We start from the raw sequence: 19875 nt of genomic DNA on the forward strand, positions 1-19875 counted from the left end.
ATGTTGTGTTGACCTTTTTTCATTAGTTTTCCTTTTCCGACATTGGAAATTCTTTATTTCCCAAAGCTCTAACATCTAATATTTGATTCTACATGTAAATCCTACAACAATGATTCTTGAGACTGAGCCATATCATTTATAACATCGTATTGTCATTATGCATCAATATAAGAGTGTATATGAGGATTTTATTGCAGTTTCTGGGAAATTGAGTTTCTTGAGAGCCATGCGTTGTGCAGGACAGCAGGGATATGCACCCATCCACATAAAACAGATCAGGAACAATGGAAAGTCAGAAGGTGTGTGTGTGTGTGGGGTCCTGTCAGCTTTTCAAAGCAGCGGCAGTAGATTGGTTTGTCATGTTGCTGACTGGGTGATTCAGTTTTTATCCAGGGCAAAAGCCTTTTTTCTCTGCAACAAACACAGCACGGGTTGGTCTGTATGTGCTGGCTCAAACTGCTGTCCTAGTTTCAGAATAGCCATTTGTCGAAGTCACTCTCTTTGTATTGGAAAGTTATGTGGAGCTTTCTTCTTCTCTGCGTGTCTCGCTCTTTGTTGTGTGTGTAAATATCTGTCTCGTCCTTCTCTTCTCATACCCCTGTTGTTCCTGGCCCCCTTTAAGCTGTGTGTACAGTCTGTGTGGGTTCACACATATGTTGTTCTGCAGTAGTTATTGGGAATAAATGTCTAGGTTTTTTTGTAATTAATGTTTTGTGTTTTAATGTAAGCATATTGTGAAAAAGGGAGGGGAAGTTTTTTTATTCATATTTTTATGTATTGATCAACATGATTACAAAAACATAAACATTATGTTTAATGAGTATAAAAATACATTTGAAACATAGTGATTGCGGGTGGATTTCTTCCTGTGTTTAATGTGATTGAACCTCCTTTGGTCGCCCCACTGACCTTATCATAAAACGCAGCTGTAATACTCAATAAAGTTTGTTATTAACTGGCCACGCATCATTAAAGATGCATAACACCTGAGCCCATTTCCTCTTAATCAAGACCATTTAAATGACACTGTTAAACACAGCCGTGTGTGTGTGTGTGTGTGTGTGTGTGTGTGTGTGTGTGTGTGTGTTCACACACACACACACACACACAAGTGTGCTCCTATATTTTGGCTTGCATGCTATTATATTCACATACCTACATAAAGTATAGATGTTTATCCGCATGTGGGTGTTGAAGCGAAGAAACAAGCATTTAATTAATATAACCTCAACGCAAGTTAATGTGAATCCATTAAACTGTTAATTTTATGAAGCATCTCTTGAGCAGCAAATGGTGTGTGTGTGTGTGTGTGTGTGTGTGTGTGTGTGTGTGTGTGTGTGTGTGTGTGAGAGCTATAAAGACGATGTGCTATATGATGAAAGAGACTCTGTGCCGGTGGAGGCTGAGGTCACAAGTCGATCTGTGTGTATAGTCTCTTGGACCCTATTGAACGAGGGCGAGAGGATGTGTACTGAAAACAAATTTGACTTATTTTCTCATTTAGAGAAAAGTACAGATCAGCAAATAAAGACAATGCATTACCTCTATGGATAATCATGTAACTCTGTGGGACAATATTAATTATATTTCAATTATTGTTAGTGTTCTAACCGTGAGTACAGTACAGATATTTACACAAAGACAAATCAAGCAAATGAGTTTTAAATCAATTGAATTAAGAGAGAGAGATATATTCTAAATGCAGACAGAAAAAAAGAGCTTACCATACTGTTGCACTAACAGCTCTTCAGCTATTACTTTGGAGTCAGTAGTAAGCATCAGGGACTGTGTGTGTACAGTACAGCCATCAGCCAGCTGCTCCGCAATTATACAAATGGAGCTCTGAACAGGTGGAGGATGGAGAAGGATTTTACTCGACCATCTATGTCTGTCACGTAAATACGGACAAGCTGTACGTCCAGTAGATACAATGTATGCACACAGATAAATAAAACACACTACCTGCTAAAAGCAGGATTATGTGCATATGTGTGTGTGGGTGGATGCATTCATTTGTACTTTCAAAGATGATATTTGCAGCCTAGATACATATCATTTGATTATATTTGCAGCCCACATACATATTTCAGAAAAGAACTTGGAAGTGTAGATGTTGGTTTATTTTAGCATTTGACTTTTCTTATATTTTTTCTAGTTTTGAGTACACCTTACTGTGCGTGCTCCCTTGTGTGCGTCTGTATAATAATTTGTGTGTGTGTGCATTTTGGCAGAGCTTTATGGATGTGCACAAATAACCCTCTGTGTAAATAGCTCATTAGCGGTGGGGGGGCATACCCGTGTGTGTGTGTGTGTGTGTGTGTGTGTGTGTGTGTGTGTGTGTGTGTCTATGTACTGTATGTGTTGATTGATGGGGTCACAGCAGGGTGCCGGGCCTACTTACCCCCCGTCCCGTCCCGTCTCGTCCTGTTTCCCCTCCGCTCCTGTTCCTCCCTCCCATCGCTCTGTTCCATCCTCGTTTAATCTGGCAGCGCAGGCGAAGGAGAGCGGGAGTCACCAAGGGACACTGCTCATCTTCAAACAACACACTCATGCGTCTCTTTCCCCGTCTCATCACCTTGTCTTTTTACTTTGCCCTCACTTCTTTCTCCTCCCCGCAGTTTTGTCTTTGTTTTAACTTCTCCCTCCTTCCTTGTCTTCCTTGATGGAGTGCACAACCTCGGTGATGGGTTTGTTTTGTGCTTCCCACTTCTTTCTTTTTTTTTTTTTTTCCTGAAACAGAACTCATCAATTCTCAATGTTTGTTCTTCTGCAATTGAACTTATTTGAAATTTAAAATACTATTGGGAATGTCACCAAGACAGACCCAGCCTCCTATATGGGTCTATATTTGACACACTTATGATTTGTTTTCTTTTATCTGGATTTCTACTCTGATCTCAACCCCTTCCACTCCCTTATTCTGATTTCATTTGTTTCAAATGCTGAACTTTCGCTTCCTTAAACTCTATAGGAGGAAATAACTCCAAATCCCAAAACCGTTTGAAGTGTGAGGAAAATGACTGTGTGTCGAGACAAAGGGGGAAAGCGTGGTTGTAGAGGAACAAGTAGACAGAGACAAAAAGACAAACAAAAATGTTTGAAAATGACAGATACATCTATCATTTTGTTTTTGAGTGTTTTGATGGTCCTATTTTTGTTGTGTTGTGAAGTTGTGTGTACCATCTCTTTTTCCACTTTTTCACTTTATTCTAATACGCTTGCTGCCAGCTTTCACTGAATAGCTAAGCATATAACTTATTCGTAACTAGGCTATGTTTTTGAATCAGCTATGTGGAGGAAAGGGAATTTTAATTTTGAGCTGTTTTTCTTTCCCTGGTAGATTGGAGAAATAATTGTCCTCTTCATGTACAGTATGGCTTCAAATTCATACCTGCAAAAAAAGTAAAATACAAACAGTTGTAGGGAATAGTGTCTATATTATTTGTGTGTGTGTGTTGAAGGGGACTGTCATTGTGTCATTGTCCTTTACATTGCGTGTGTGTGTTTAGCCGTCAAAGGGAAATAAATAGGGGCCAGTGGAGGGTATTGTGTGGAGTAAATGACTACTTAAAGACCACCACCAAAGCTGATGACACACACACACACACACACACACAGTCACACAGACACACAGACACACACACAAACTCTGAAAAAACACTAAACACTTGACCTTTCACCTCACCTCTTCTTGAGCCAAGTCATTTTATTGGCTGTCCGTCTTTTCGCCCCGACCAGTCCAAACAAACGGGCTCTTTGTTTATGAACTCTGGCTTTGTTACTGTGTCAATCTACTGCTGGCCGATGTGGCTGCAAGTGTGTGTGTGTGTGTGTGTGTTTTTGTGTGACTTTGTGGGTATTTATGTTGGTTTCCTGACAAAGAGAAAGTGGTTTTAGATTGTCTCCCTGTGCTAATGTTAAACAAAGGCTTAACTAAAGCCAGCAGTCGTTAGACAGAGCAGGGCTGGCTAACAGAGAGACACTATGACAGTCGGGAGGGAGACAGGTGGACAGACAGGCAGGCAACAGTCAAACATCCAGACAGTCAGGGGAGCAGGGGAGTAAACACAGTAAGAGTGTGTTTGGAGAGGAGATTTATAATCAGATAGACTCAGTTAAACACTCTTCTTTCTTTGGAGTGAAAATAAAGTAGATAAAAGGAGAGAGAGAGGCAAATAAATTGTCAATAATCAAACTTTATATTTGCCATAGTTCCCATAGCAACAGTATAGATCTGGGTGGGAGAAAAGGTACAGTAGACTTGGGTAATTATGTTGTGTGTGCCTACATACATGTACGTGATAATATATCTTGTCTGAATACATTTTATTTTATGTTTGTGCAAAATATGGTGTTTATATCAGAAGGGTGGATAAGGTACTGTATGTAAAATATATCTGAACTTATCTTTTTGTATGTGCATATGTTTGTGTCAGAAAGCATATCTACATTTGTGTGTGTGTGAGTAGCTATGAAGAGGAAATCTCCACTACTTCCAACCCAACAAACTTCTCCTCAGGTGATTATCCTGTGAAACTAATAAAAATGGAAAAGGTAATTTGATGAATAAGAGAAAGTGAGAAAGAGGGTCTCTCTCATCTGAAGGATGAAAGGGAAAGGGGAAGCTGAAATCTATATTTAGCCTATTATTGTTAAGAGAGCAATGTGCAGGCAGATTGTAGATCAAGGTTGCCTGTTCACACTGGGACTTCATTCTAAATCAGGGAGGAATTTTAATTAAACAAGCAAGTATGGAAAGACAGCATGTCAGGGAGATAACTTCATAGATATTGCTAGAAAATGTTCAGCATCAAAACAACTGTTTAAATGGAGTGCCAGTTCAAATGTACTTTATTGTTTTTGTAGTAAATGTATATTTCTCTATGCCTCCCTGTGCTTTTGACTTTTAAAAGTTGTTGACATTGATATCACTGACAAACGGGAAGTACTTTGCTCATTAAATCCATTTCCCATCAAAATAGGTACATGGAAAAAGTCCTTTCTTAAGATCATTGTGACTTTGTAGCTAACAGCGTTTAACGCTATCAAGGCAAGATACATTTAATATAAGAAAATGGAACATAGGTTTGATCTGGCTACAATAAAGTCAGGATTGAATCCTCAAACACATGACCATTATATAAAAAGCAAGTGGTAAAATGATGAATCGGTCTCAGCAGTTTGTATCTCTTCTCTTCCACAAAATGTTGATACTTTTGCTGTAGAACTCTTTTTATTGGTCGCCTACACACTTTTTCTTTGTCTCTTTCTATATCTCCTCTTCTTTTCCTCTGTTGTCCCCTTTTTCCTTTGTATCTGTTAACAGCTGTGATTCAGTGGAGGATTTATTATATTTTTGACAGCCTTAAAATTAACTGGAATGGAAAGCAATATAGGATGTGAGGAAAAATAGCATGTTTTCTTTCTTCTTTTTCAAAGGAAAGCAATCATCTTGTCACTCTAGTATACATGTATAGTGTGTGTTTGTATTTCTTTTCTATTTGCATCTGAAACATTTACATAGTTATTTCGTATATGTCCACATCACAGTCTACCTCCCCCATTTAAAGTTTAATGTTAATTATTTGAATGTGTACTTTGCAGAAGCGGATGTAGTTCCAATGAGACAACCTGTAGAGGGACCGAAGAGGGAAAAGTTACATAGTATGCCTTTAAAGTGCCTGATGTTTGGGGTGACATGGGCAGCACCGCAGCCATATTGTTTCATGTTGTTCTGGAGGAGGAGAAAAATAACTGTATACTGTCATTGATCTTATACCCTGCAGATGTAAGACTATAAAGTATAATCTCTTAAAACTCTGCTGGTAATTAACAAGCACCTGGCGCACAGTATGAATTCATGAATGCAGAAAATGTCCAAAAACCTTTTAAGCATGGAAGGAGGGACACAAACTAGTTCCTTTTTAAAATATTTGCAAACGGGACATCAAGTAGTCATAGCACAGCTAGACATGCAGTCATATGAATGTAGAACAGAGGCATTTAGTGTTTGTTCTTGTGGGTTTAAATAAAACTTTCAAATAAATAGTCTTTCTCTGGTTATTTTTCAGCTGTGGCTTGGTTTCATAAGTTTGTTGGTGTTCACTTTGAATGATTAACAAAAAGCATAATGGTTGTGAGAGTACAAGGAAAACTTGCTGTGTTTCGTGTCAAATAAGTAATTTATCCCTTCATCCATCATTCCACCCAGCTGGTCATCCTTTCATTTAGTCATTCCTCAGTACAATCAGTCAGTCAGCAAATCATGCTCCAAATTGTCTGCTGTGTAGAGAATACCTTACAGACAATCAATAAGGCTTTAATTCATCGCTCAAAGATAATTTCATGCTCTCAGAAGCCCATTGGTTATATTAATACATCTATTAAGGCACTGGGCTATGAACTTAATATTACTCAGCTTCAGTGGGAGTGGAAGTGTGCCATGACCAGGGCTATATCTGCGTGTTAAATGAGAGTTTAAACTGTTAATCATCTTGGTTAGCTTCCCTCTCAGATGAGGTCCAGCACTCTAATGGCTAATAAGACTCTAAAATACTCTCCGCACTGCCAGAGGAAACAGGCAGTTCGACTGCAGACCTGAGTGCAGACCGCTCTCCCTTTTGAACTTTTGCTGCATCGAAATGACGGCAGCAACCTTCTTAAACTTCCACTGTTATCTGTGACTGAATGCTGTATGTTTTTATTAACAACCTGCCTTCTCATCTGTCTGGAAAAAAATAATTATAATAAAAGCCACTTATTTCAACATATGGAAAACGTTTGCCTGACAGAAGAATATGGTATAGTCTTAGGAATTGAGAGACTGTTATGGCATGACTCCATGTCTGATTACAATGCTATCCTTGCATGGAATAGATGAAAGTGGCGATGTAAAGGCAAATAAAAGGAAAAGGAAAAAAGAATAAATGACGCACATGAGAAAAAAGCATAATGCAATATGTGAACGTGATGAAAAGAGTTGTGGGAGGAACAGACATGAACAATAATGAGTGATGAAAGTCCTGATGATTGATGAGTCATCTTCCACAGCAGATAATGGCAGCTATCACGTTTTTGACTTGATGGCTTTATGCCCTTTTTTTTTTTTTTAAGCTTTTTTCCCCCTCAGTATTTAAATGCAGTCACTGTGCGATAATGTGCTGGCAGACAGCTGTTTTGGGAATAGCTTGTACAAGTGAATGATTGATGAGTGATCTCTGCGCTCTTTTTGCCACCTCTTATCGTCACTGAGGTTCTTTAAATGGAAGCTTCAAAAGTTGAGGAGGTATTCAATATATATTTCTGGTCATAATTAAAGGAAGAAATTAGGAGTCCAAGCTGCTTTCTGTGAGTGTGCTTTATTGAATGTGACCGAAAGGAAGGCTTTGTTAAGGAATTAAACTAGAGAAAGGCTGCATTTATCTTAGTGGTGAAAAGTAGGGCGGACCTCGCTCTGTGTGTGTGTGTGTGTGTGTGTGTGTGTGTGTGTGTGTTTTGGCATATGTACTGTATGTGTAGGTTACATGTGATATAAAGGCTTTCTGCACATCATATTTTACTCTGTTGTTGAAGTGTGTGTGGTGTTGAGAGGTTGTGTGGTCTCTTGTCAAAGGTCTTTGACTGATGTATTGTGAGGGTCAGCCGAGTAACAGTGATAATAAAAGAAACAGGCCATCGTTTGTGTGTGTGTGTGTGTGTGTGAGTCCTGACCTGTGAAAGACTGAACAGAGTTACAGCAGCAGGAGGGCTTCCTCACTATTACAAAGCCACACACACCTGGCTTCCATTACACACTAGTTTGCATTCAATCACACCGTCTCGCTCCCTTTCTCAGCATATCATGCTGTGTAGTGTGCAGTTGGAGCCATCAGACGCCTTAATGGAAGCACTTTTCCATCCGCTTCAAGGCATTGTTGACCACATACAATTGCACACACAACCACACAGACACTTTTGCTTTTACAGAGGCAGCCACGCAAACAGTATACACACACTGCCAGAGCCTTAAGTCCAGGCCTTTACAAAATTATAGACCATTTTAACCTTTTATTGAGTGACAGTGGGCAATTTATCTTTTCTAATGTCACTAAAGCACACACACACACACACACACACACACACACACACACACACACACACACACACACACACACACACACACACACTCACACACACACCATATACATTAGAGGATATGTCTTTCAAGCACCCAGGATGCAAGCTGCAGTGATCACTGTTTTCTTTTCAGATTTTTTTAGTTCAGGGTTAGAAAAAAACTTTAATTAAGGATTTCAAGGTTTTTTTATTAGTACCCAAGAGTAAATGTGTTGTGCAGACGGGAGATTCCACATTCCAGAGTTACACATCACAGCAATACAGATTCAAAGGACATCAAAACAAATACATTAGAACTAGTCAACACATCAAAAATAGTATCAAGTATAAGAACTCCTAATAAACTACAGCACTGCATTCAGTCACAAACACATGCAAAGTGAAATGGAGAAATGTCAGGTAGCTGAATGTCTGTACCACATTTAGTATATTTTTTGTGTGTTTCTTAATATTATAGTATATGTCACATTTTCTTTTTAGATTAGTCAATAGACACCTTCAAAAGGCTGTTTTTATCAAATTCCCAGGCTGATATGTCGGCCATTATTAGCTTATTGCACGTATTTGTATTGTATATTGTATGTCGGTAAGTGACAAGAAATTGCAGTCAATTGAAGTCATTTAGAAAAAGTTCTGCCTTTGCATACTGTACTTTGTCCACCAGTAAGCACCAACAAGCCTATTTTTCAACTTTAAAGTGTAGGATCCAGTGTGGATATCTCACTTCTTCTGCTTTGATTTGGACCATTCTTTTTTTAACCCCCCAACTTTATTGAAATAAATAATACAAAATAGAATACTAAATCATTGAAGTTTTGTTAAATACTTTACCAACTATTTTCATGAACAGATATTTCAACTAAAGTATTAAAAGGTATGAGTAATTCTTATATAGAATTGGTTCAGACTGAAAACAAGTCGAGAGAGAGAGAGAGAGAGAGAGAGAGAGAGAGAGATTGCTTGGACAAGAGAGACAGACAAACCTAAACAGAGAGTAAAGAGTGAGAAACGGTGGGGGCATGTAGTTCCATAAGTATAGGTATACATTAGCCAGCCGTTACCAACGAGATGTTGACACAGGCCCCGACCCACTGCCTACTACACAGAAAACACATGCTTTCACACAGTGGCAGCAACACCCGAGATTCCTCACAGATAAATTACCTGTATGTGTATGCCTGCAGTGTGTTTTTGTGTGTCTTATGTGGAAAAGAGAGGCAAATGTGTCCCTGTCAAGGAATGCATTCATTCTGACTGAGCAGAGCAGAACCTGCATGTTCCTCATATAGCACAGTGTCTCACTCACTCTGTCACACAAACGCACACTCCGGCACACACGCATAGAAGAACACACATGGGGCATACCAGGGCACTTTGTGATTGGGCTTAATGACCTTTGGAACAACAAAAGGCCTTTCAGCTTTCTTGTTTAGCTGTCATTTACAGCAGTGCTCATTAACTCCCCCAGGAAGTTGTTAAAGCTAAAAATCCGTCCTGATAGGTCAAGAGCAGCTGAAAAGGTTCCCAAAACCAGGAAGTAATTAGGTGCTGATTATTTACATGATGCCAAGTGTGATTACGCTTTTTTTTGTGTTTCTTTATGATTGTACCTTTTTTCCTTTGTACTTTTTGCAGTTGTGCCAACAACGAGAATGTTGCACACAATACATAACTATCTTTTGTTACTGATGTGAACTCTTCATGTTGGGCATTTGAACTGAAGAGTGAGATGCTTGCTATTAGTTTGTTTCAACTCTTTGTCTTACAGTTGAAAATGACTCTTTTGGAAGTTAGAAACTGCTCTGGATTTCAGTGTTTACTTGAGTGCACACTTTTTTCTTCTTCCATGAAGCCAATATAAAGTCTGATGTACACACAGCCTGTACACTTGTTGTAGGGCATCAGAGTGAGTTGGAGCCTCTGAATGAATGAACTTCTAAAGCAGCGGGTTCTTCGGACAGATCTTATAGATTTTAAACTTTAAATATTTGTATAAGTAAGGATATGCAAATCAAAAGAAAATACAGTAATTTTAGTTAAGCTGCAGTTTGTTTTTTGGGACATCAGACATGTTGGTGACTGCCTGTGAAAGCAGCGATATCCAGTTGCTATCAGTTTCTCTGCTAAACTCAGAGGCTATGTGTTGATCAAGCGTCTGGTAGTGTGTCACACGTAGTCATGGTCACATCAATACACACGCACTGACATGCACATGAAAGCCCAAACTCAGTAGCAAAAAGAATCACCGTCTGGACAGCAGAGGCCCATGAGAGATGGTAATGATAAGACACACACACACACACACACACACACACACACACACACACACACACACACACACACACACACACACAGGGTTATGATAAGACCTAACTTACAAGACTTTCAGTACTGATGCCACCAGGGCCAGAATCAATAAGCAGTGGTATCCTGTGGGAAATGTAAATAACGGAGGAAGATAAAAGCATGGCATGCCTAGCAGCTAAATATGTCTTCTCCTGCCACAATACAAGGCAAAATAAATAGAGAATTGTATATATTATCATTTTTATTATTCTATTCTTTTATTTATTTGTATTCTTTTTTTTATATTGTTCAACGTACCCTTTGAGGGACATGCACAGAACTTGTTTCGTATCTGCATTTATATCATAATTATCCTGTTTACTTGTATTATTATATCAGATGTATTTACTCCTTGTCGTTGTTTATATGTATGCTTGTTCTTATGCTTTGGCAACACAGATGTATTTTTTTGTCATGCCAATAAAGCAACATGAGAGAGAGCGAGAGAGAGGCAAAAGAGGGTCTGAAAGGGAGCGTCGAGAGAGGCATTCAGAGGGAGAGAGGGCGCAATGACATTAAGTGTGAAATATTTTGAGGAGATGAAAAAGCAAGTAAATATTCTGGAGAGGGACGAGAAGAAGCGAGTGAATTTCTCAGTCCACTGTGAGTGTCTGGTTTGGATATACGACCCATTTGTCTTACTTGAGACACTGAAGAATTATTTTTGTGTGTGTATGCCTCTCCACATTTCTCTCTTTTGCTCTGCATTTTAATAGTGAAAATAATTTCTCAGTATTCAGTCTGTCCTTCACAATAGTCTGCACTCAGACAAGCAGAAACAAACATACACAAGAATGCGCACACACACGTCTCAGGTTTGACACAAGCCAGACAGAGCAATTATGGTCAATATATACGAGTGGCCCTGTGTCTCATCACCCCTGATTGGTTCAAACAAGACATTGCCTCATCGGGTCTGTCCCCATCATCGTGAACATAAAACAGTGAGCGCATTTAGCCCTCTCGCTCTGAGCTGATACCAATTAATGTAGCCATCATAGATTTCCATTTTTTACTCATTTATTGCCCGGTTGCATACTGTAGTGTTTGGAATACCATGCCATGGTATAATGTCCGCAGAGATGTTGTGGTGTAAAACAACCCTGCATTGAATTACCTTGTCACAGTTGGAATCTGGGTTCTACATTGAATTATTGAACTCGTATGGTGATGCGGAAATGTCCTGAAAATAGAAGTAAGGTTCTGGTCTAACAACTGTAATTGTTTCGGAGAGCTTTGAGTGCAGTATTAAATAATCTAACAAAATGCTGTCTTGTCTCTTGTCTTTTTTTCTCCTCTCATCACTGGTTCCTGTTTTACTCCGTGTCTGCCCCTATCCTGATGAAATCATCCTCAGGTAAGAACAGTTCCTATAATAACAGCTGATGTGTCAGGTCTGATCCAGAAATAGCACTATAGAAATCTTACTTTGTACCTCGTGCTTCATAGGTGCAGATTTGGAAATCCACAATTGAGAAAATCTAGCAGTGCTGTTAGAGCATAAACTTTCTATAAAATTGTAGGATAAAAGGACTAAGATGTAAATGTAAACCGTACAACTGCTAGAAAGATGCAGTGTGGGTTGCTTATACTACTGTATATGCATACATGCATGTGCAACCCTTTCGCATGTGTTTATAATTTACTATATTTATTGCTACTAAAAACACTTGCTTCAAGTTAGAATTTACTTTTTTTAACCAGGCTTGTTAAATTATCTAACCATCAGCACAAAAGCTTCAAAAGCTTTGAATATTATATAATTGTTGGAAAGAAAAAAAGAAATATGTTGACAGTGAGCATTGTGAAGATGTGTTCTCTATTAAGATTTTGCGTTGAGCAGTTACGCTGCATTACATTTTCTAAAAAACATATTTGATGTGCTTCAAAACCAATTCAGGAGACAAGACCAGTACAACAATAGGAAATACCAGCTGCCAACCCAGCTGTTACTTCCTATTGTTGTACTGGTAGGATCTTACACTCATACATTACATACATGTAGAGAGTTGATAAAATGCACCTTTAACATACATTGAATAAAAATGGTTGTATACATGTTTGCAGTACAGTATCTCCATTTTTTTTTTTTTATTGTTACCTTAATAGTATTTCTGCTGAAGCAGAACATATACTGTATGCCATGTATCCTACTACAGTATGTGATATAACCTAACTGTATGTCCCTTATATCTTGAGCCTCTCCAAAGCCCAATTCCTATTAACTTTAGGCATTATGGCAGCACAGGATTGAATCTTGTTAGATGACAGCGATGGAGAGATGCAGTTTTCTGATTCTCAGAGAAATGGCTTTGGACAGGAACAGTGGTTTTCGATCTTCAATTCTACTCGGGTTGCGTTAAGTTTTTGTTCCAGCTTATCCCTCCATCTAGTCGACTCAATTGTGCTGTTCAGTGAACAGTGAAATGGACTTAGCAGCTCCTCAGTACTGTCAGGTGTGTTTGTTCTCTGAAATAAATGAACAGATGGCTCACAAACCAGTGACGGGTCATGGAGGCTAGAAGTGTGTGTGTGTGTGTGTGTGCTCGTGCTCGCTCATTCATGTTGTGAGTGTGTGCATTTGTGTGTATATAGCTGTTTGTGTGTTTACATTTAGGCCAGTGCAGTAGGTATTTTGGCTTTCTGGTACTTGGCTTAGCTTTGTATTTTGGACTGTGAGGTCTGGCAGAGAAGAGGAAAGCGAGGATATGGATGAAAAAGGGGATCAAGAAAATAAAATAAAAAAGCAACTCTGGGAACATAGCTGTACCTGAAAAACAGGGTACATTTGAGGATAATTGAAAAAAAAAATTAAAGGTTTCCAGGGATGTTAAGGTAGGAGGTGGAGAAGAGATGTATGTATGTATGTATGTATGTGTGTGTGTGTGTGTGTGTGTGTGTGTGTGTATATATATATATCGTATCTCTCTATATCTATCTCTCTCTCTCTCTCTCTCTCTCTCTCTCTATATATATATACTATATATATATATATATATATATATATATATATATATATATATATATATATATAGGCAGAGAAAAATAAGGAAATAGGTGGAAGAGAGGGGAGATGAGGACAGAAAAAGGTGTTGAATATGATTTTAGAAAACAAAAGGAGGTTGATGGATAAAGAAAATTGTGCATAGACTTGAAGCAAGGAGAAAGAAAGAAGCAAGCTTATGTTGATGATGGGGTATACAGAGAATGAAAGAAAAGCACATAGGTGGATGCACGGATAAGGTGAAACTTGGTAGAGTAGATTTGACATCATTACAGAAAGAGATATAGACAAATGGGCATAAGAGACAAAAGAGGAGGCAAAGAAATAAAAGGCACAAAAGGGCAACTGGGGATAAAACAGAAAATTGAGGGGGAGATGACGACGGTAACGGTATCACGAGGAAGGGCAGCATTAAGATGAGGTGCACAGTGGGGGAGACGTATGATTCTAGGAAAAGGTGAGACAGAAGAAGGGAGGTGAAGGAAGAATTTTCTTTTCCAAAAAAAAATCAGACAAATTTCTACACTGAAAATAATATGGGGAATAAGAGGAAGAAGGTAGAACGACAGACAGACAGACAGAAGTCAGTCTGTCAATCAGAAAGTGTCAGTGAGGATAGACAGAAGGTGTGAATGGAGCCCTGACATGAGGAGCAAGTGACCCAAACAGAAGTTTAATTAGCATATGTAAATTACAGCTGCCTCTTGTGCCAACTCTCTTGCCTTTCCATCCTTCTTCTCTGTCTCTCACCTTTTTTCTTTCATTACTCTAACCCATCACCTACTCATCCTCTTTTCCTTGGCCTCATAATCTCTTCTTGTGTCCCCTCTATCCTATTCACTCTGTCACCTTTTTTTTCTCCACAGCCCCTTGTTATTTACTCTCTCTTTTCTAGCTGTCACCTTTTGGTTTAAGTACCTAAAACTCCTTGTTTCTCTCCTCACCTCCCTACGTTCCTCCTCTCCCTCTCTTCCTCTCCTTTCCGGTTGCCTGGCAGATAATGTTTGCAGTTCGCTAAGCAATTGTTGACTGTATTATGACACACTTCACTGGGATATTTATGTGGTCTGTAATCTAAGCCCTGTGAATAAACCAGCCAAACTGTGAGCTAGCCAGTCTAACCGCAAGCCAGGCAAACGGGGCAGTTGGCTCTGCAAAAACCTGGTAACCTTGACGTTATCAAATGCAACACACTTTCATACACACACACACACAGTACACACAAGTAACACATCTGACCCTGTACTGATGTCTTGACCCTTCCAATAATGCTGAATCATCTCTCTCTTTCTTTCCCTTTTTTCTCTTCTCTCTCTCTCCAGTGTTGACACCTCATTCTATGCATATACACACACACACACACACACACACACACACACACACACACACACACACACACACACACACTCTTGCACTTCTCACATCCTGTTTCCTTTCTTTCTAACTGCTTGGCTCACAGCCTAAACACACCTCATCTCCAATTTGAATCGTTTTTGTTACTGTCTGAGTAACATTTAGGTTCAAGCGCTGCTTTACCTACATCAGGTTCAAATGTACTGTATTTTAAACACTACGTTTTAACTTTAACCACTGCCATAGTCTTTGATGCATTTACATATTCATTATCTTTTGTCATGTGCGCAATAACACTGTTTTGTTTCTGATTTACTTATGATTGTGGCTGGGTACTGAGGACCAGTCTTAAATTGGTACCGGTAGCTGATTGGGCAGAACCGTAATACAGATAAGCTCCTGCAACAGTCTGTACCGTTTGGTCACCATTCATTCGTTAACAGTTGGCACTTTCAGTTTGCCTAAATAATCATTTCCCTATAGCTTTCCACTAATGGTGATGCTGTAGTTATAGAAAGAGTGACACCTAAAGTGTGTGCAAAGATATAATTAAGCCTACATTATTTATTTATTTATTTTTTTTCATCCACAGTAGATTTGGACATTGGGCCTTCATCCCTGTACTGTCTTCGCAACTGCATCCGCTTAATGTTTGTCCTTTTTTGTTCAGTAAACACTTGCTTATTGCAGGCTGTTTGTTAAACAGCATCTCATTTTCCATCTAATCCCAGACATCAAACGTTTGTGGAAACCCTCGGGATCTTAGCAACTAAAAACCTTAACAAGGTCTACAGGCAGGGGAGGGGTCTCAGTAAACACTCCCTTTGATGTCTGTGTGCTTAAGTTCACCAAGGCAACATGATAATATCCTATATTATGTTAAAATGATTACAGATCACTATTTTAGCGGAATTCTTATAATTCTTTCCGCGGCCTTATGGCTGAGCTTTGATTTTCCGTTCTGCTTTGTTCTCCTAACTTCTCATTACTGTCTCAACTCAAAGAAGAACGGTGGCTATGAGAGCTCTTTGAGTTACAGTAAGCAGTACCAAACTGAGCAGACTGTTGATGATCTGTGACCTTTGGTTTCATATTACCGCGTGGTTTTCACTCCCGTAGACTTTGGTCACATTTTGTGTGCTAGATCCAAGAAAAGAATATAATGAAATTTCATTAAATTCTTTTTACAAGATGGTCCAAAAGATAATTTTATTAAATAAAGAAATAACCTGTTAGTGCTTACATTAACATTAGCTCATGTGATTCTTGATTAAATGTTTGCTAATTAACTTTAAGTATTTTCTTTCCATCTGTATCCTTTGCAATATACTTTATTCAAATTCAGCAGCAATTTTTCCTCTTTTTTCCTCTCTGTTGCTATTCAACTCCTCTGCTTTATCAGTTCAATAGACTTCAGCTCACCTTGATGGGTGCTTTATTGTCACGACACAAGTGGAGCACAGTTCTCTAAAGGCAATAGCTGACGAGTTGTGTTCATCACAGAACAATAATAATCCAAACAGCATCAATTGGGTTGTTAATGTTCTTTTTTATTTATGTGTCAACCACTTTTGCAGAAATAAAATACAATCTTAATAGCCACTTGATGTGAAAAGACTTTTCTCTGCTGCAGGACTGACTTGCCTTTTAGACTGGGAATGTTTCCCTTGTTTTGTCAAAGTGAATCACTTGTTTTCCTTTGCCTTTTCTGTGAGTAACTCGGTACTGTGTTGAAACATCTGGGCTGATGCAGTGACTTTGTCACAACTGATTTGTATTTGGTACTGTAGATGCTCTGAATTTGTCCTTGGTTGTGTTTTCGTTTGGCTCTTTCTGGCAATATGTGTCACACTTTTCGTGCCAAATACAGACATTTATTTGACCTGGATGTCTTTAAATTTGTGTTTGCACTTGTGTATGAGCACATCACTGTAAAACTGTACATCTGTCTGCAAAGTTTGTCCTCAACATTACTGACACAAAATAATAAGTGCCTTTTTTAAGTTGTATTTTTCCTTTTTCTATTCCCCTTTTATTCTCTTTAACAATATATTTTATAAGAGCTTTTGATTAAGTGGTGTTTTCCCATCATGCATTTTTTCATCTCTTTCCCATAACTACGTTTTTGCATTTCTCTCATCTTCTACTTTTACCTCTTTTGTCAATTTCTCTCCAATAATTCAAAACTCAAAATCTCTGTATATTTCCCTCATCCTCATTCAGCACTCTTTCTTTCCTTTTTGCTCTGTGATTGCTCTCACTGTCTATTTCTCTCTCATCCGTGCCTCCCCCTCTCCTCCCCACTGTTCTGCTCTGGTGTCCAGGGGCCTGAGGGCGGATTTAGTTAGAGAAATGGTGTGAGAATGACAAAGTGCGAAAGGGACGAGGGTGAGTGAAAGTGAGGAACAGACAGCCCTAACATATAGTCTTGTAAAGCTCTTGACGCTGATCCAGTACATTATCTGATCCAGTGTCATCCATTACCCTGCTCAATGAGAAACCAGAATAAAAAGCTGGTTTTAAATCAGTCCTAAATGTAAAAATGTCCTCTGCTCCCCACAGGACACCAGCTGTGGGACTCCCCGTGTCATTATTCAAGATTTTACAATAAGTGAGGAGCCAAGAAGCCTGAATATCAAAATATCTAGTGTCATCTTTGTTCCCAGATAATCATCTGATTTCTGAATCCAGCATATAAATACAGCATTAACCGGGCAGCCACACACCCAGCAGTCTTCTAGCTTTGTTAGAAAATGGTTCTGCATATAAATGTTGATGCTCTGATTAACACAGATGAAATGTCGTTCACTTCACTGTTTTGGTTGTGTTGTTGTTGTTGTTGTTTTTGTTGTTGTGTTGTCTTCATGTTCAGAACTGTGTTTTGTAAGAACTCCTTCTTCAGCTGGTCAGAAAGAACTGATGCACACTGTCTACACACATAGCCATGCATGCACACAGTCATTATAATATCTAATATGGCCATTATTATATTCCTAATTTGCACCTGAATGGTGAAAGACACAATAGGGATGGAGGGTACACAGCACAACATAAAATAGAGAGGTCATAAATCTTGTATCCTCACTGCCCCCCACACTCACCCCTTCCCCAATATACACACACACACACACACACACACACACACACACACACACACACACACACACATGTCTGTCAGATGTGCGCTGCAGTAATTAGGTCTTTCAGGTTATGATAATGTTTGTGCTGTTTTCTGGTTCATCTGCTCATTGGTGCACAGAATGCCATTAATCACACCAGTCTAAAGCACATGCTGATTCCACCACTGTGTGTGTGTGTGTGTGTGTGTGTGTGTGTGTGTGTGTGTGTGTGTGTGTGTGCATGCCTCATTTGATGGTGTATGTTTTTGTCTTTGTACTGGCAGAGGCGAGAAAAAGAGTGAAAGAGAATGAAGGAGAACGCGAGAGTGTAAGGGGCCAAAAACAACATGGGGTCGTGAAAAAGACAGAAGTTATGAAGGTGTATTCCCTGATAATGTACACCTGGCAGGGCTTAGCCTATCTCTGTCTATCACCCTCTTTTCTTTTTCCAAGCTCACAACCTTATTTCTCTCTCAATGTTACACTTTACATCACTCCCTTATTCCCATCTCCCTGCTGTTTTAGTGCTGGCTAGAAAGGCACCAGAACTTGGTTTGCTGTAGATGGAGCTCATGTGAGCACTACTGTCACATTAACAACAACTTTTTTTAGAAAAAGAAAATCATTTAGAGAATTTTAACATGGACATGTTTTTGTTTTAACAGTGTTTTCCTCAAAACCTCTGCTGGTAAAACCATAGGGGTTTGGGGTTAGCAGGGTGTAGCAGGGTGGCATAGGCTTTTGCTCCTGTAAACTCAAGGATGATCTGACATGCCTCATGTATTGACAAATTCCGTCCTCCTCAGGAGTGCTGCTTTGTGTTGATCTTGGGCTCTGACCTCCCTGCAGAGGAAAGTGAAAAGAGAATTTCCTTTCAGCATCAAAGTCAACATCAATGTTGCCCCCATTTGGGCTGCTCATACCATACTGCTGTCTCTGGCTAATCACCTCTCACACAAGACCACAATATTGCAAAAGTTCATGCACCTGACCAGCTCCACCTAACCACAAACCCATGTTCACATTCACTTAAAATTCAGGTTGGTATTCCTTAGAAATTCTGTTGATCTGAAGTTTGAATATCACATCTATCTAACCCGTTTGTCGCACCAACCTTGCAAGCATACATAGTCTGTATGTAAGATGAAGAGTGTCACGTGAAGCATTATCCATTCTATATGCACAAAATTAACCTCTCCTCTTTTTGTTCCTGTAATGTAATTCTAACCGCTATAACCCCCATGTCCTGTCATGCTGTGATGGCCTTGGAAAAACAAAAAAAGACGTCAGCGTATTTAGGTCCAAATTTCAATTTAGTTTATAGTAAACATACCATCATAGAAAAAGCATGGACATTCTGACGTCTTTTGACAAAAAAAATTATAAACCTTGAATTCAGATTTGTTTTTTGTAAAACAATGTTTTCATGTCAACAATGAACTATGGGTTAATTTTACATTATGAGGATGTTTTTTTGTTTTGTTTTGTTTTTCTTACCTCATAGCTAGTTTGGTTTACCAGATGTACAGTGTGGGTATAATGCCTGACATCAGGATGCATTCTCCTCCCCTTCCGTTATCTCCGCTCTCTATTTTAACCCAGAGTGTTTTTTCCCTATACTAGAGTGTAAACTTGTGCAGCCAGACCATACAGTACTCCTGCGCTGACACAGCACTGTGGAGATAGGTCTGGCAATGTAAAACTACTTCCAAGCCAAATATATGAGCGAATGTCCTAACACAAACACATTCACACTGTGCTACATCTATTTGATACAATTTTTCACCCTTCATCATCCATCAGTTTATTCTCCAGGAGACATTCATATCTCTGATACATATCCTCTCTAGATAATTACCCCACTGATAAAAGCAGGTTTTTCATCAAGGTCTTAGGTATTTCTTTGGTATCACTATCACTTTTTCTCTAATGCCTCCA

General features: G+C 39.0%; 1 protein-coding gene across 2 annotated transcripts in view; it reads left to right on the forward strand.

Annotated features, from left to right (window-relative positions):
• The window catches only part of unc5ca (unc-5 netrin receptor Ca), a 194475-nt gene that overhangs the window by 52339 nt on the left and 122261 nt on the right, over positions 1–19875 (forward strand). The gene's annotated exons all lie outside the window — the stretch shown is intronic.

Source organism: Sander vitreus, chromosome 5 (assembly GCF_031162955.1).
Source record: "Sander vitreus isolate 19-12246 chromosome 5, sanVit1, whole genome shotgun sequence".
In the NCBI taxonomy this organism is placed as follows: domain Eukaryota; kingdom Metazoa; phylum Chordata; class Actinopteri; order Perciformes; family Percidae; genus Sander; species Sander vitreus.